This window comes from Aythya marila (genome assembly GCF_965140915.1).
Source record: "Aythya marila genome assembly, chromosome: 2".
Taxonomy (NCBI): domain Eukaryota; kingdom Metazoa; phylum Chordata; class Aves; order Anseriformes; family Anatidae; genus Aythya; species Aythya marila.
In genome coordinates, this window is record NC_139043.1 from 84,722,296 (window position 1) to 84,738,521 (window position 16,226).

The window sequence follows — 16,226 nt, forward strand, 5'->3', positions numbered from 1 at the left end:
TAAGGCACAGCTGAAAACTTAAGGAAGGGTATGGAAGTGGAGTCTTAGCAAGAAAAGATGTGCTAGGCTTGTTCACAGCCACATGTCCAACTGATAAGAGTGGGCCATTGCTTGTGTTTTGTGGTTGGCGAGGGGTATTGCAGTAGTCAGTCACACCTTTGTATTTAATCTCTCAAGCATGTTTTATGTGGACAGATATGAAGGAGTGGCTTTGAAAAAACGTGCATGGAGAGATTATTCAGATATTGGTCTTGAGTTTTGGCTTCTTTACTTGGGCATGAAAGAATGCCCAGAGGTCGTGTTCCTTGCCCTGGTGGCTGTCCAGAGCCTCAAGGTACAAGAACCTCTAGCAAGTTAGACAACAAAGGACTCTGACAACTGCTTTGATTAAAGAAAGAGCGTTACACGTTATTCTCACCTGTTGGGAAAGGTAGTGGAGAAGGTGGGGGAAGGGTGCTTTGGGAAAGTGACTGCTGAGATAGGAAGTTATAACTTGATTCTGAATGAAGAACATCCTTTTCACTTAAAAACAAACAACAATGTACCAAAATAATAATAAAAACATATATAATTCTAGTGCTTTTAGACAATTATGTCTGGAGAAATTACAGACCTCTAGGAATTTTATTTTTATTTTTTATATTTATAATATTTATATATATAATTAATATATATATATATATATTTTTTTTTTTCTTCCAGGAAGTAAAATGCTAATCGTTTCACAAAGCAGCTTGGGGTAAAGTTTTAAAATTTTCAATATGGATTCAACCATGAGATTTTGTACTTTAGGAATAGTAACATTTATGCACCTTGTTCACAATACTTCTAAAAACCTCACCTATTGCTGTATGCAATAATAATAATAAAAAAAAAAAAAAAATAGAAATTCAGTTGATAAAATCTTCATGAAGAGAAAAGTAAACCTCTCTAAACTGTGTTTTCTTTATAATGAAGAGTCATTGTGGGACGAGCTGGTGTGCTTTTATTATTACAGCTGGGGCAGTTGGAGCTTGTTTCTGGGCCTCAGGTTCCCTTCTGCTCTCAGGCCTTGCTGTGTTTCAGAGCTCGCTCAGCCTGCAGGAAGCCTGGCATGGAGGAGAAGGAGGAGGTGGTACTGTCTGGCCACACATTGTGGACATTCCTAAGTGTCCCTGCTGTCCTCCATTGTTCTTGGTGTAGAGGAGCTCTAGTATTTCTTCCTAATATGTTGGTTTCTGCTTTTTTATTTTATTCTTCTTTCTTTCTTTTCTTTTCTTCTCTGTTTTACTTTTCAAGAGGAAGGAAGATTTTGTTTTGGTTCCAGCATCCTTCTGCTGGATCTCCATCTGACAAAGTGCTGGACTGTTTCGAACTGTGGCCAGTGCTCAGGGAAGGTTTTAAACTACCAAGCAGTTGATATTTCCAGCCATTTTGCTGGAGAATTTAGCATTTTCAAAACCCACATCGAAAAGCTTGTGTTTATGTTGGGAAAAGAGCAGCAGTTTCTACAGCTTCTATTACAATACTCTGAGAGCTGCAACTGATTTAAAATGAAGGTTCATAAGGTGCAACTTGGTTTACTGTAAAGAGTGGCTGAGTGTAAGTGGTGTGTTTCAGGCACATCAGAGTTGAAGAAAGCTGTCACATCATCAAGTAGGTAGCTGGGTGGTATAATGTGTGCTAAGTCCTGTAAAGAGAGTACAAGAGAGCCATTGCTGGCACTTTCTCCTGTACCTAGGAAACTGTCCTTGCAGTGTGTGGATAGCCCGAGGACAACGAGCTGGGGAAGTTATGTAGATCAAACAAAGAGCACTGGGTGGCCCTTGTCATTAGGCCATTGTTTTTCACATATTTGGTGCAACAGCTGCTTTTTTTAATCGGATCTCAGTAAACTGTAATTTGTGACCAGCACAGTGAGAAAGGATTAGTTTAAACATCCTGATGGTGATGTGATTAATCCCATGAGCTGATTCCTAATTCTTTATCTTTCCTGAAGGTTCAATTTATTTGTATTTATTTTTTATTTTTTATTATTATTTTTTTAATTATTTTTGTTTTGTACAGGGATCGTGGCTCTCTCTGTGCCTCTCTGCAATATCTGCTTCTTCCAATTCACAGAAAGTGTAATCTGTTTTGGTTAACACCTTGAACACTGCCCCTTTTTGTTGTTGCTGTTTCTGTTGTCCCTCTGTTCTTATCTTCAGTTTCCAGATTGTTGTGAGTCATGGTTGCTGCTTTTATGTTTTTCCACTCTTGTATGAAGATAGGCTGTTTAGCAATGGTAGTGTTAATAGTAGGTTGCATAGTATTCAGTCCTGCACAGGTAACAGGCTTTGATTTGCCCAGTCAAGGAACACGAGCTTATGAGAATGTCCTGCAAGATGGCTTTGTGTCTTGGTATTGAAAGCTTCTGAGGTTCTGAAGGATCTTGCCTTGAGAGTGGTGCTGTCATTTGTTATTCAGATGCATGTTACAACCTTCTTATTCTTAAAAGAAATGCATTTGTCGGTGTGAGTTCTGAACTAATCATATATGGTGCTCATAACCAGAGATGAGACAGTGTCACTGAATATCATATCACAATTTTCTACTGACTGATTTTACTGGTTTATTTTTTAATTTTTATATATTTATTTTATGAGGGATTGGGTGATTAATAAGGACATCCATCTGTTTATTATGTACATTAATGTGTGCATGTGTATATGCATGTATATTAGTCTGAATTTAAAAGGACATAACATTAAAAAAAACCATGCATTTATATTTATACATTAAATACATTATATATACACATTATATTTATATTATATATACTATAAAATTTAATATATTATATATATATATTTATACATTATATACATTATATATACAAATAAATAACATTATATAAATAAAAATAAATAACATTTAAAATAATAACCTGCATATTTCATTCTCTAGTTCAGCACAATTTTGCTATCCTAGCCCCATAACGTAAAACTAAATGGTTGTCTTTTTTGTTTAGGATTGATAGCAATGGTTTTACTACTTTTTTTGTTTGTTTGTATGTTTTTGTTTACCTACTTCTTACTGTTAAAATTGATTTTCTAAGACATGGAGAGGCAGACCATCAAACAGGGATCCTGACATCCACAGAAATAACCATAAATATTTTCTGTATTTTGGAAATGACCAGATTTTCTTAGGTCTTTAGTGAGGCCTTAGGAAAAGTAAATTCTGTCTGGGCTTAGGAAGTGATATTTATTGACTTGCAGCTTTCTCATTTATTTTGCAAGAGAAAAAATGCTATTTTACAAAGCATTCCCCCTCTTGGTTCAGTTTAATAATCCACAACATAGAACTGGCTCTGAGTTGGTTTATGGAGCTACATTTTACCAAAAGTCAGGAATGAACTCAAAGCTTAACATCTGCAGGACGAGGTATTAGCATCCTAAATCAATGTTTGGTCTGAACATCTGTTGGAGGATGTTCACTTTCTCTTCCAAATTGTGAGAGATGATATATTCAAGAGGAATTTCAGAAGATTTGCCATGATATTTGAAGTTTAATTTGACCAACCTTGCTAGTCAAATCTTGAAGTGTTTGAAAACTCCAGGGGACAACTTACCTTTGTTTTCGTTCTTTGAAATTAGAGCTTAAGGTGATGATCCAAGATAAGTAAAGAAGAATTACATTATAAAATTAGATCATTAAAGGAGTGCAATAAAATGTTGAAAAGCCTTTTAAGAGTGAGCCATGAATTGAATTTTTACTAGAATTATCTTGTTTGGGAGGTGATTTATTGTGAATGATTTATTGCGAACTTCAGAGATGCTGATTTGCTGTTTTTATCATGTCTAAAGTTGAAAAAGTCCAATGCTTATAATGCATTTCAAAATTGAATAATTCTTGCAGTGAATCTTTGACCATAAGTATTAGTTGGATCTTTTGTAGGGGAAGAACATCCTGTATTTCAGTACAGGTTTAAATAAATAAATATTATTTAAATAGTTAAATAAATATTTTATATCTTTGGCAGTGTTTTTGAGGATCGAGTATAATTGTAAGCAAGGGCTTACCATATCTTCAGGTAAGTCTGGACAGCCCATACTAAAGAGTATGTAAAGAATTGAAATAATGCAATTTATCTGACCAGTGCAAGGTGTCGAAATTCATCCAGAGCAGTTCTTGTGCACCAGATTGTTCTCCCTTGTTCCTTGTCTTGTGTCCCACTTTTTTCAGAGGGCTTTATTGCATTTATACTATATAAATAGAGCCATTTCATGAAACAGATGGTTTTAAAATAGGACTGCCTGAGAAGAAAGACTGAACAGATGAATGTTTTTCTGTTGTAGGACGAGATTATTGGAAATGTTGGATTCATTAAAAAAATCCACTTCTCTCACTGCCTTTCCTAGCCTTTTAAGGGCTAGCCTCATCTCGTCTGGTGCACAGCACCCAGTGTCTTGCTTCCTGATTGTCTGTCAGCATGTCTTACGAGATGGAGAACTGGCTTCCTCATTAGTCCTTTGGGAGTAATTATAGGTATTGAAAGGCTGGAGCTGGAGTCGAATGAATTCCAGGCTTGCCAGTCTTGCACTTTTTTTTTGGGTGGAGACCAGTGGGAATGCTTATAGTGACTTCAGTGGAATTTTTACCGTAGTTCCAGCTCTCCTGTTTCTTTGTCATTCAGGGAACAACTCTGGCATCCTTAATCATTTTTTTTTTCCTCTAAGAAAGTGGACTACACATCAGAAATGTGTCTAAAAATTGAAAGAAAATAAAAACAGCTTTCTTTGGTTATGCTGGTAAAGGTGGTGGTCCTTCTAAGGCAATACTTATAAAGTACATTCTAAAAGCAGGGGGAGAAAGGCTCTTCTAACTTTTGTCTTTTACTTTATTTAAAAAATTGACACATAAAGGCAAGTAAAAGAGTATTAATAAAATTCTGATATAATGTTGGATGGAAAAGGGCTAACACAGACTAGAGGAGATTCCTAAAACAAACAAACAAAAAACAAAACAAAACAAAGAACAACAACAACAACAACAACAACAAAACACAAACCATGAAACCATGTCTAACATAGGTCTAACTTTTTTTTTTTTTTTTTTTTTTTTTTTTTAATACAAGTTTCCCCACAAGATTTCACTGATGTATTTTCTGGAATCAGAATCTGGTTTTCTGGAACCAGAATCAGAGGTGCTGTTGAGCACCATCAGTTGTTTTTATCGACTCTGCATCCCACTTTACAGATGAGATCCTTGGTAAATGAACTCATTCATTTTGCCATACTACTGTCAAAAGGCAGGTTTTGACATTTCTAATGCTGTCACTCAATAGGCTTTCAGGTCTATTGAGAAAAGATTATGTTGACTGGAACTTTGATCTTTAGCTTTCACTTCTTAGTATATCCTTAATTTTTCTTGAGACAGATGATTTAATTTACAAACTCTGAGCAAAGCTCTGACCCTGAGAAAAATAACAAATGTCTTAAATCTCAATGATATCCATTGTTACAAATCGTAATAAATACTACCATAGTCCAAAAAAATGGCAAACCATAGCACCCATAGCTTACCCATCACATTTTGGGTAACCAGAAGTCTATAATGACTCGATTTTAAGATGCTTCAGAAGAGGCAGAAATGAGGCATGAATTGGCACAGCAGTCTCACTGTCTCTTGTTGAGGTTTTAAGCATGTATGGATGTGTAAACAAGAGCAAGATACTTTGTGCCAAGTTTAACCCTTTAAAGTTTTATCCTTTCCATTTCAATGCTAATATTTCTTATCTTTAGTTAATGAATCAGGATTTTTTTTTTCTCTTCTGTCCTCTGCTTTAATGCCTGCCTCTCAGATAGGATCTGATTTTGCATTTAAAGACTACACAGTTCTTTGTCATTATTAATGCTATGTATAAAATGACGCATTTTCTTACCCACTCAGTATGAAAGCAGATGATCCTTGTGCTCTCTGAAAAGGGAGGGTAGCCTGTACACCTAACACCAGTGTATCAACAAGTGTTTATTGCTGTCTTGAATTGTTATCTTTTTTCTGAGATGAAAGCCTCTGCCATTCAGTGGATGGAGGATAAGTGATGACCAAAACACAAGAGTATAGCTTCTGCTTTGTGCCTATCAGCTCTATTCCAACTGCTCGGAGATATATTGCCAGCCCATGATAACAAGTAAATATTATTGCATAATAAAGTAAAAATAGTGCTCATTTATTTTGCCTGCCCTGTTTGCTCACTGCCCTCAGAACTTCCCAACTGTGTGTCACAAGCTGTGTTTGCTGCCTGATCATCTCTTTGCTCTGCCTACTTTGAGACTTTAAGCAGAAAGCAGAAGGTCCATAGCTCTTGTGGGGAAGAGGAAGTTTCAACAAGGGAACTGAGAAAACTTTCACGTTTTCCTAGTATTTCCTAGTTGTAGAATGCAAAGCTGTGTCCTTACAAGGATATTTTAAAAAATGAGGAGGCACTGTGGCATAGATTGAAGTTGTATAAAGAAGAAGACTCTTAAACATTCAGAGCCTGTTCTTGAGTGACTAGGGGTGTGCTTGGTCTCTGAGAGGCAGGTTCTCATGGTCCAATACTCCTTAAGAGTTTGGCTTGAATCTTGACTATTATCTCACTAAACAAACCATCCAAATTTTTTTTTCTTGAGAGAATCAAAGTGATAAAAACATGAGGAGAGGGTAGGAGGGTGGAGAAAAGCTCAAAATGTTCTTAAAATACAGCTGCATCTGAGCTGGAGATACAGGCAATATTTGTATGCACGTTTGGTGCAGAATACAAGTACAGCAGAGGTTTAAAGTGGGCTGGGAGTTTAAATATGCTTTCCAATTTCCTGATATTTTCACATTTTTGTTCAGTTTCATCTCATCTGAGATGATTATAAAATAAATCATTTATTTATTTATTTTATCATATTACTTTAATGATATTCTGCTTTAATCCAATTTTAACATTGTTTTTCTCTGGAATAATTTGGTATACCCTTCTGTGTGGTCTACTTTTCATTTTAGTCACTATGTACTAACACTGCCTCCAGCACAATGCAATTGAGAGCCAAATTCATTTGTTTTGGAGAAAAAAAAAATAATAAAAAAGCCTTAGGGTAAAAAGTTAGAGAATAAATTAAGATGTGGTGTGGGTGAAAGCACTGGCAAATGCAGCATGGGCACCTGCTTGCAGACTCAATGTACATATTGAGTCAGTGGTAAAGTTTGAACCTCGGTCTTAGACAAAGCATGATTATCTTCCTGATTTATCTGCAATGCATGTTTCTTTTCTCTTTATTGCATTGTTTCAAGTTCTCCTACCTTTGAAGGAAAATAAGAATTTTGGAACATGCCAACTTTTCCAGCAGTCTGTTTTGTATTTCTGAAGGGAGCACCAGTCCTAACATTAGTGTTTCCATATCAAATCTGGGTGCTTCTTACTTCTTTCTTCTCTTTGTGCTATTTATTTCCTGCATTTGTTCTAGGAAAATTTGAGGGACTTGCTCCACTGCAGATGTTCTGAATCAAACATCTTTTTCATCTTATATAATTACAAGTGAGCACAAACAGTGGAATCTTATGAGTGCTTGCAGACATGATATATGTCCTCCCTTCCAATCCTACTAAGGAAAAATCTTCAGTGTCACAATTCAAATTGTTGAATATTCCCAAAAGCATTTGTAATAGCAGTTTCCTGTTTGGGGCAATTTGCTGCAGTCAGTGGTCTATGTATTACTGACTCTTACTATTAAGTTGTGAATTAACATTAAATTATGAATTAACATAACACTGTAAATGTTATGTGTTGTAATTGTTTGGTGAATTGTCAAAAATAGTGAGAACCAATAGCAGATACTGAAGCCAACATTGCATTTAAATAAACTCCCCTCAGGATAATGTACTTAATATTTCTGCATACTTTTTTGCATAAATTCTCATGACCTTTTGAGTATGAAAACCCTAAATCATCCCCAGCACCAGGTATCAAAATCTATTGCTCTTTTATGTTGAATTTTTACACTCAACAAGTATTTGAAGCAGATTTGACATAGGGGAGTCCAACCAGATCCAGGTATTTATTCTTTTTCTGCCAACTTAGGTGAAAGTGGAGAGCATCAATGTGGTGAATGCAGAATCTGGTATTTCATGTTCTAGTTTAGTGGTTAGCCTTAAAAAATATACATATAAATAAATAAATGATGCAGTATGCCACTTGAAACTAAGCGTAAGTTCTGCAGGGAGTGGAGATACTGGGTGGAAGGCAAGGAGGGCAGTGAAAGAGAAGTTAGCTGGGGGCAAACTGCAGGCTACTACTGGGGTCTCCTGCCTGCTATAAACTTGGCACACCACAGAGCATGGTAGATGTTTTCTTTTAATGACACTTTATGAAAAACAAGGTGTTGTAATAAAATTCTTGACAGTGATCCTACTCATTCATTAAACTCCTCTCCTTCCTTAATTTTGTTAGTACTAAATACAGACGTGTGTGCATGCACACACACAATCTGTTGAGGAGGAGCTTGGAAATTGTGTCCTCACTGGGATGATGCCCAGCACTAAAGTGTTTTCCTCTTTATCTTTGCTTTGCCTGAGGCATTTGTAATCCTTTCAGCACTGCAAGCAGCCAGGGAGATGGGAGCGTGCATGCATGTTGGGTGGCAAATGGAGGGATAGGCTGCTAGGAGAATGCCAAAGCACTGAATGCTTTCACTGCTGATGGGGAAAACATTTGGCCCTGGGGAAGAATATTTCTGAGAAGTTTTGGAACACCTCCAGATCACAACCTGTGTATCCTTGCTATAGCCACCTAAAGGGGACTGGGGGGGGGGGAACACAGCATTTGACTTCATGCTGCAGACAGAGTAGTAGAGCTAGCAAGCTTGCTGGGGAAAGGAGGGGAGCATCTCTGTTTGAGGTTTACAGTAGCAGATGGACTATGCTGTGTGTTCTGGCTCTGATGATAGATACATTAAGTTTTGCCTTTGTCTCGAGCATGCTGAGATGGTAGAAGAGAAAGCATCCATTACTGAAGGAGAACAATCTAAGCAAAAAAAAAAAAAAAAAAAAAAAAAAGGCAGATTTTGAAAGCAATGTAGATTAAAAAATGTGTTAATTCTGTCACTTATTTTTGTATCATAGATGATTCCAGTACATTTGGGATGAGAACATAAATTGTCTGAAGCTTGTTGATGTGTTACACCAAAAAACAAAACCACAGCAGTATTTAACTCTCTCCCCACTTGAAAAGTTCACTGTGAATCCATTTTTCTCCCTGGTATTTCACTCTTAAAATTAATAGACTTAACCAGGATTTAGTATGGTCTCCTACCTTTAAAGTGTAGTGGGTATAATTTGTTTAAATCATTTCGGAGCTTTTAAAAGTGGATAAGCCAGCTTGTGGAATAAACTGACATGCATGAAAATTGGCACAGTTGTTAAACACTACACATTTTAATGGTATTTTGTTGGGGTATTATTACTTCAGCTGCACAATTACGGGAGCCTGCTGCATATTAGCAGGCGCTTTCCTCATAACCTTAAGCTATATGCACTGAATTATTTTTTTTCTTTAGACTATCTTGGTTTCTTACAGACCACGTATCTCCCCCTCCTTTTTATTTTTATTTTTATTTTTATTTTTATTTTTATTTTTATTTTTATTTTTATTTTTATTTTTATTTTTATTTTTATTTTTATTTTTATTTTTATTTTTATTTTTATTTTTATTTTTATTTTTATTTTTATTTTTATTTTTATTTTTATTTTTATTTTTATTTTTATTTTTATTTTTATTTTTATTTTTATTTTTATTTAATCTGTAACAGTGCATGCTGACGGCAATGGTGAATGTGATACTTTCTGCATTGTTTAGCGATGGGCATTATCAGCAGCTGCAATATTCAGGATTAGTGTTCTCATTATTATTTGGCATCTACAGTACCTACATGAATCTGTTCAGTCCTGTTTCTCCAGAAGGCAGCTGGGCTCTGACCAAGAGAGTGCAACTATAAAGCTTTCCTGCAGTTGCCACTATACTCGGGAGTTCGCTTATAATTGGAGCCACAGTTTTTACAGTGCAGTTCACTGCATATATATTTACATTTTGTTTAAGGAAACTGGTGCATCTAGAAGTCATCTTTGTATTTTATGGTGGTGAAACAGGGACAGAGCAAGGCTCTCGGTTATGCACCACAAATCAGTTGCTTAGCCAGGAATAAATTCCAGGTCTCGTAACCCCAAGCTTCATCCTTGGTCTACTAGCAAGCAGATGTCTCTGAATTGAGTATACTACAGGAAATATACCAGCTGGTATCCTGCAGTACAGAAAATGTCTTTAAGAATAGTATATCAAAGCAGGTATACCTTTCCCTCAGGGTTGCGTACTTTTTTTCCCCCTCTAAAATGTGTCTGTGATCTAAGCTTCACCTGAATTAAAAAATAAAATAAACAAAACCAAAACAAGCAAACAAACAAAAAAAAACATAATTTGACAAGGTTCACTTTTTTTTCAACAGGCTGGATAAAATGTGAAATATTTTTAAATGTTTTCATATTTAAAGGTTCTTTTGCTCAAGGAGCTTATACTTACGTAAAACTAAGGATCTTACATTATCCTTTAATTTTACCTTTCGTAGCTTACTTGCCCTTTTTGGTGCCAGTGTGTACGTGTGGGGAAAGTAGCTGCATACTGATTAATGAAAGAAAGGGAACAACATAAATTAATATAGATACCAAAGAACTTAAATTTCCTTGGACGCCATGTAAGGTTTATATGTTAATATCAGTTTTGGGTGAGAGACTGAGAATTAGTTAGATGGGACGAGACATTACCTGGTGGACTTCTGAAAGAGGAACACCATTATATTCTATGGGCCATTTTTCTTATCAGAGTGGGTGGAGTAAAGTCGAGAATATTTTCTTACGGGTGTAGAAGAGTTAGAAGCAGTACAGTGGTGCATTTTGAGGAAGAAAGATTTCTTTAGAGGGTTGTTGCAGAGTTTCCTTCCCACACTATTTAAAAATAAATATATTTATCTGTTGTGTTTTGTCTTAAGGACAACAAAGTGTGCTAGAAACATTGATTTTTATCTAAGTCTTGTAAAACACCCCTACTTCCCCAAAATATTTTATGCACATTATCCTGCAGCGTTTAACAATTCTGTACATTGAGTTTCATTACTGAGTAGATTTCTCTGGCCTTGAAACTTCACATCTTGTGCTAAGTTTCTGGCTTGCGTGAAGTCTGTGCTAACTCTATTTGGCTGAAAAGGTGTTACTGTTGTCAGTATCCCAGAACTAGAAGAAGCTATCTGGGATAACGTTTCAATGAACTCCAGATACAGGAATCCCTGCAAGGGTTTGGTGGCATCTAGATAGCAAATGCCAGTGTCAAGAGAACATTTGAAATGTCTTATAAACTTCAGTCAAAGGCTAGAAAAACATGATGGGAAATGGTGTCACTCTACAAGAGCAAATATTTTCAGAGCGTGTTTTACTGTCAGACTCCAGGAGATCAGCGTTGTATCCAACCTGATTTAATCCAAATAAAAACACTCAGTTGTGTGATTTGCACAAAGTTGGATAAAGGCCATCTTTCCCTCCACCCCTCCCTTTGAAGTCTTCATGAGAAATATGACTTCAGTGGGAGCAAGACCACAATAATTTCTTCTTTATTACTGTTTTTCTCCATCTCTGCTGTTTTAAAGTGGGTAATTCTGTTCATTCTGACAACATTCTTAATAACGTACTATATGTTTAAAATTACTATTTTGGGAATCATGGTAGTTTTTGGCAAGAACTAAGTGCTGCTTTTGGACTATAAATCTGATTGTTTGTTAAAAGTTTAAATTTACACTAATATGTCTTGTCATTTTGACCTAGATGGGGTTAAAGAGAGTAAGTAGATCAAGTTCGGCAGCTTTTAATGGACTGTTATTAGGCAGACCCCTGCAAAGTCAAATATGAGTCATTCTGCTTTATAATTTTCAACCAGCAAACTGGCTGATGGGTGACTTCGTGCACTCTGATCTATGCTTTCCCTGTCAACGATACGTTTCCCATTCTGGCACTCATCTCTCTTCATTCACTCTTATTTTGGCCTGGTAGAGAATGAAGTGTTACTGTAACTAGAGTTAAAAACTGGGGTAATTCATAGATCTAATTTTCTTTGTCAAGTTTTTCCTTTTTGGAAAAACTGGAAAAAAAGGTACAGTGACCAGTAGTGTACATATCAACATGCAGAATATGACCAGGGTTCTTACTTCAGAGTTTTTGCATGAGTTACAGCACCTGCAAAGAGTCTGCTCTGTGGGACTCCTTTTTTCTATTTTATTTTTTTTAATCTCCTTTTTTCCAGAGATGATCTTCATATGGGCTGCAAGTCTCTCATGTTCTGATTATGCTGGATTTACTATGTGTGTGAGTTAAGCCTGACAGATACTGGATGAGTCAGATCTATTGCTAAGTCAGATCTATTTGTGCGTGGGAGTGTGTGTGGGCATTCAAGTTCCTTAATGACTCGGAGCCTTTGTTCCATCAAGGCTAGAGTACAGCAAAGCTTGAGTAAGTGCTGTTAGTAAGTACTGTTAGTGCTCCTTCTTTGTCCAGATGTGATTTCTGAGTTGAATCAGAAGACACATCTGCAAAGACCTAGATATTTCATAGCTTTACAGGTGAATGAAAGAGGAGTGGCTGTAGCACTCCATCCATTCATTCTGCTCTGGAACATGTGTCCACAGGTGTGTCTGTCTGTACGGGATGTGTTTGGGTGGGCCACATCTGTGAAGTTTCAAATACTTCCATCTGGGACAAGCAGGAAACTGCTGATTTTCTTTCATTCTTTCCTTCATTCATTTTTTTTTTTTTTCTCTTAAGAATTTCCAACTTTTGTTTTGTTTTTACTTTGATCAGAAGAATACTGTGGTTTGAAAGACTTATAGATGTAATGCAATATCAGAAGAGTATTTCTATTTATTTCATGCTCTGTATGACTAGACCTTAGCTTAATAATTGCCATTTTTCCATGTCAATTCTTTAATCCAGCAAATAAACTGGATTTGATGAGATCACTTTCCTTATTTGAGGACCACTTCAGCTTGGAGGGAGAGATAAGTGGTAATATTATCTAGCTCACATTAGAAGGAGAAATAGTAGTTTTTGAAGAAGAAGCATAGGGTCATATATAGCAGCTGTCTTAACCATTCAACCTTGATTCACCCCCACAAGTGTGATGTATTTGCATTATGCAGGTGTGTTTTGGAGGAGGGGAAGAGGAGGGAGGATAACTGTATAGCCTCTGACATGGGGGGGAAATGAGCCCTTGTCCTTAGAAGTGCAGTTGACATGACCCCACCAGCACCAGCAAAACTCATGTATGCCGCGTGGGGTTATGATGTCTGCAGAGCAGGTACCGAGGACAGCTGGTGAAACGATGTGGAGCAAAAGTGTTCCTATGCCTAGTAGTGGCATTTCTGCCTTGCCAAGTGAACCACGGTTGCCATTACATATTATGTAAAATCCTGGGCACCTAGGCTAGCTTCCAGCTGCCTGGATGAAGCCATGCTACTGGAGTGGCTGCAACAGGAGTGGGAGATCTTGGTGTTTAGAAGAGTCATGGTTTCTAGATGTGCTGTGATTATTTCTTTTTCTCAATTCAGCCTGTAGTCAAATAACTTTCCAAATACCCTAGACAGGCGTGAGAGTGGTGTCCTCATCTGTGTTACCGTGGAGGCTGTTAACTACGTATGTACCCTCCTCTGTGTCCCCACCGCATTTTATCATGCTGGCTGGGCACACCAGTTACTCCAGTCCCATAGTCTAACAGTAGTTGGAAGCAGCACTCCTATATATTTATCAGTAAATTTAGTGAAGATTTCTTGAGAACTTCCACTAGTATTTACCTATGTTTTTGTTAACCACTTACAGTGTGCTTTTGTTGTTGTTTTTTAAATTAGCGTGCTGATGGGCAAATCAAATGTACCATGGCTAAGTCCTCCCTGATGTGTGCAAGTGTTCATTATCAGATAGGGAAAAACAGCAGTTTGGAAAGTTAGTTTGTCTCTTGTCTTGCCTGGCCATTTTCATGAAAGTTTTTGTTTGATTGAAACAGGTCATCATTTTCAAAATTCATTTGAAAGGAAAAGGGTGGGAGACAGGCAGAAAGCACTGTCAACTTAGTTTGTCATCTTTAGCAAATGGTGCTAAAAGAAAGAAAAAGCAATATGCTTATAATGCCTCCAAATTTAAAACAAAAAAGAGGTTTTTTTTGGGTTTTTTTTTTTTTTTTTTTTTTTTGGATTCACTTACTATTCCTATCAGATTGGTTTGGTATAGGCTAACTCAGAATAACAGCAGCAATTAGCTTGGTACTCATTCTTCCCACAACACATACTATATCTTGTCAAATGAGGGTGCCACCAGTCACAGGAACATCAGGATTCCCATATCAAGAAGTATAAAGGAAACAAGACATGAAGTTGTAGAAATCCAGGCTTCACTGGTTTGTTTCTGTGTGTGCATATTTTCCCTAATTCACTAAGGTGAATTCAAACTGCGTTTTCTGTTTTGTCTGTGTACTTCCTTAGAATAATAATAAAAAAATTTGCTAAAGCTTTTGTTTTTCTAAAATAAAATCTGAGGATTCTATGTAGAAATATAAATCTTGAAATGAGTAAGGGGACAGTGGGTGGGCTAAAGCATATATAGAAGGCACTAGTACTGTCAGGTTTGTTTAAAAAAAATGGAGGTATATAGCTTTCTTTGTAATGTTTCAAAGCACAACAATTCAGCTTCTTCTTCTGGTGTAGTGAGTGCATACATAAATCATTACCACACTGCATTTTAGAGATGTGATGCTTGTAGTTGTTTGTACCGCTTACTGTATGGTAACTCCTGTAATTAATTAATTGTCAGGGTGAGTGTCTCAGAATACTTTGTCATCAATGTGTATGGATGGCAGGTAGTTGGACTGAGGTATTCAAGTATTCCGTGGTACATAGTAATATAAAAAGTAAAACTTGGTCCCCTTCCAAGATTTAAATTTGTCCTTGACTTTCTGAAAAGTGGGAGGCAAATAAAACAGTGATGCAATGCAAGTTTCACCTACCACCTTGGACTGTGAAATTGGAAATGACTTTCTATACTGAGTTTCACTTGATCCCTATGTTATGGAGACACCAGATAAATTTGCTGTTGGCAGCTTCAACAGCAAAGTTTGAGGTCACTGAATTTCATGGAGGGGTGTGTGTGTGCGCATACAATATACACTCTATTTAAAAGAAAATAAACAAATAATAAAGCCCTTAAGTTCTTGGTGATAGGGAGCAGGAGATTGGTGAGAAAGTTGGGCATGGTAACCATCAACCTGGATCTTCCTTGTTTAACCTGGAGAGATCTTCCTGCAGGTGTGATGTTTCCCGGTTATACAATGTTTTTAGGCAGTGTTGTGTGTGCATTCAGCAGACTTCTTGAGACTTTTGTAGGTCAGAAAAGCACACAGGGAAAAAAAAATGCAAGCACTTTCAATCATCAAGTACAGTCACTTTATATAAGTGAGTAAACAGAGGGGAGCAATGACTCTTTTTGCCTCATTCCTCTGATTAGGTTCAAGGGTGAACTGTTGATTGCTAGTGTATTTGTTCTGTGCTGTAGACATTCTCAATCAAGAAATGAATGCTTAAATTAGATGGTCTGTTACTGATTCTTACCTCTAAAGTACCTTTTTGTTGAGGTGTTGAGAGCAGGAAACTGATAGTGATTCCTGCCTTGCAGATTCAAGATAGCCGTTGGTTGATAAGCAGTACTTTTTTTTTTTTTTTTTTTTTTTTGTTGTTGCAGTTAAGAAAAGAGGTCATTTTCTGAATGTTTATATTGTTTTTGTGTTTCTCACAATGGATTAACGTCTTAGGGAGATGCGTTGTTAAGATCGCTTCTTTAAAGTACCTTTAGTATTGTTCTGAGACATTAGACAGCAACTACATTTTTCTCTTGAACTTTCTGGTTTATGGAAAGATGAAAGATCACCAAAGTTTTGCACACCTGGATGTTGTCATGAATTTCACTTAGGCCAAGATTCCAGTCCACGTTTGAGGCATATTTAATTTTAGCAATGGTTAGGGCACCAAGGAAGATTTTTACAGTGAGGATTTTTCTCAAATTCACATCATATGGATTTTGTTAATTCTTTGATGAATATTCCTCTTCTCTCATTCTTAGCATGACTGAAGCTGCCAATTATTTTAAAGAATTATTTTTTT

General features: G+C 36.6%; 1 protein-coding gene across 7 annotated transcripts in view; it reads left to right on the forward strand.

Annotated features, from left to right (window-relative positions):
* SEMA5A (semaphorin 5A) overlaps positions 1 to 16,226 on the forward strand; it is a 340,995-nt gene that overhangs the window by 65,230 nt on the left and 259,539 nt on the right. The gene's annotated exons all lie outside the window — the stretch shown is intronic.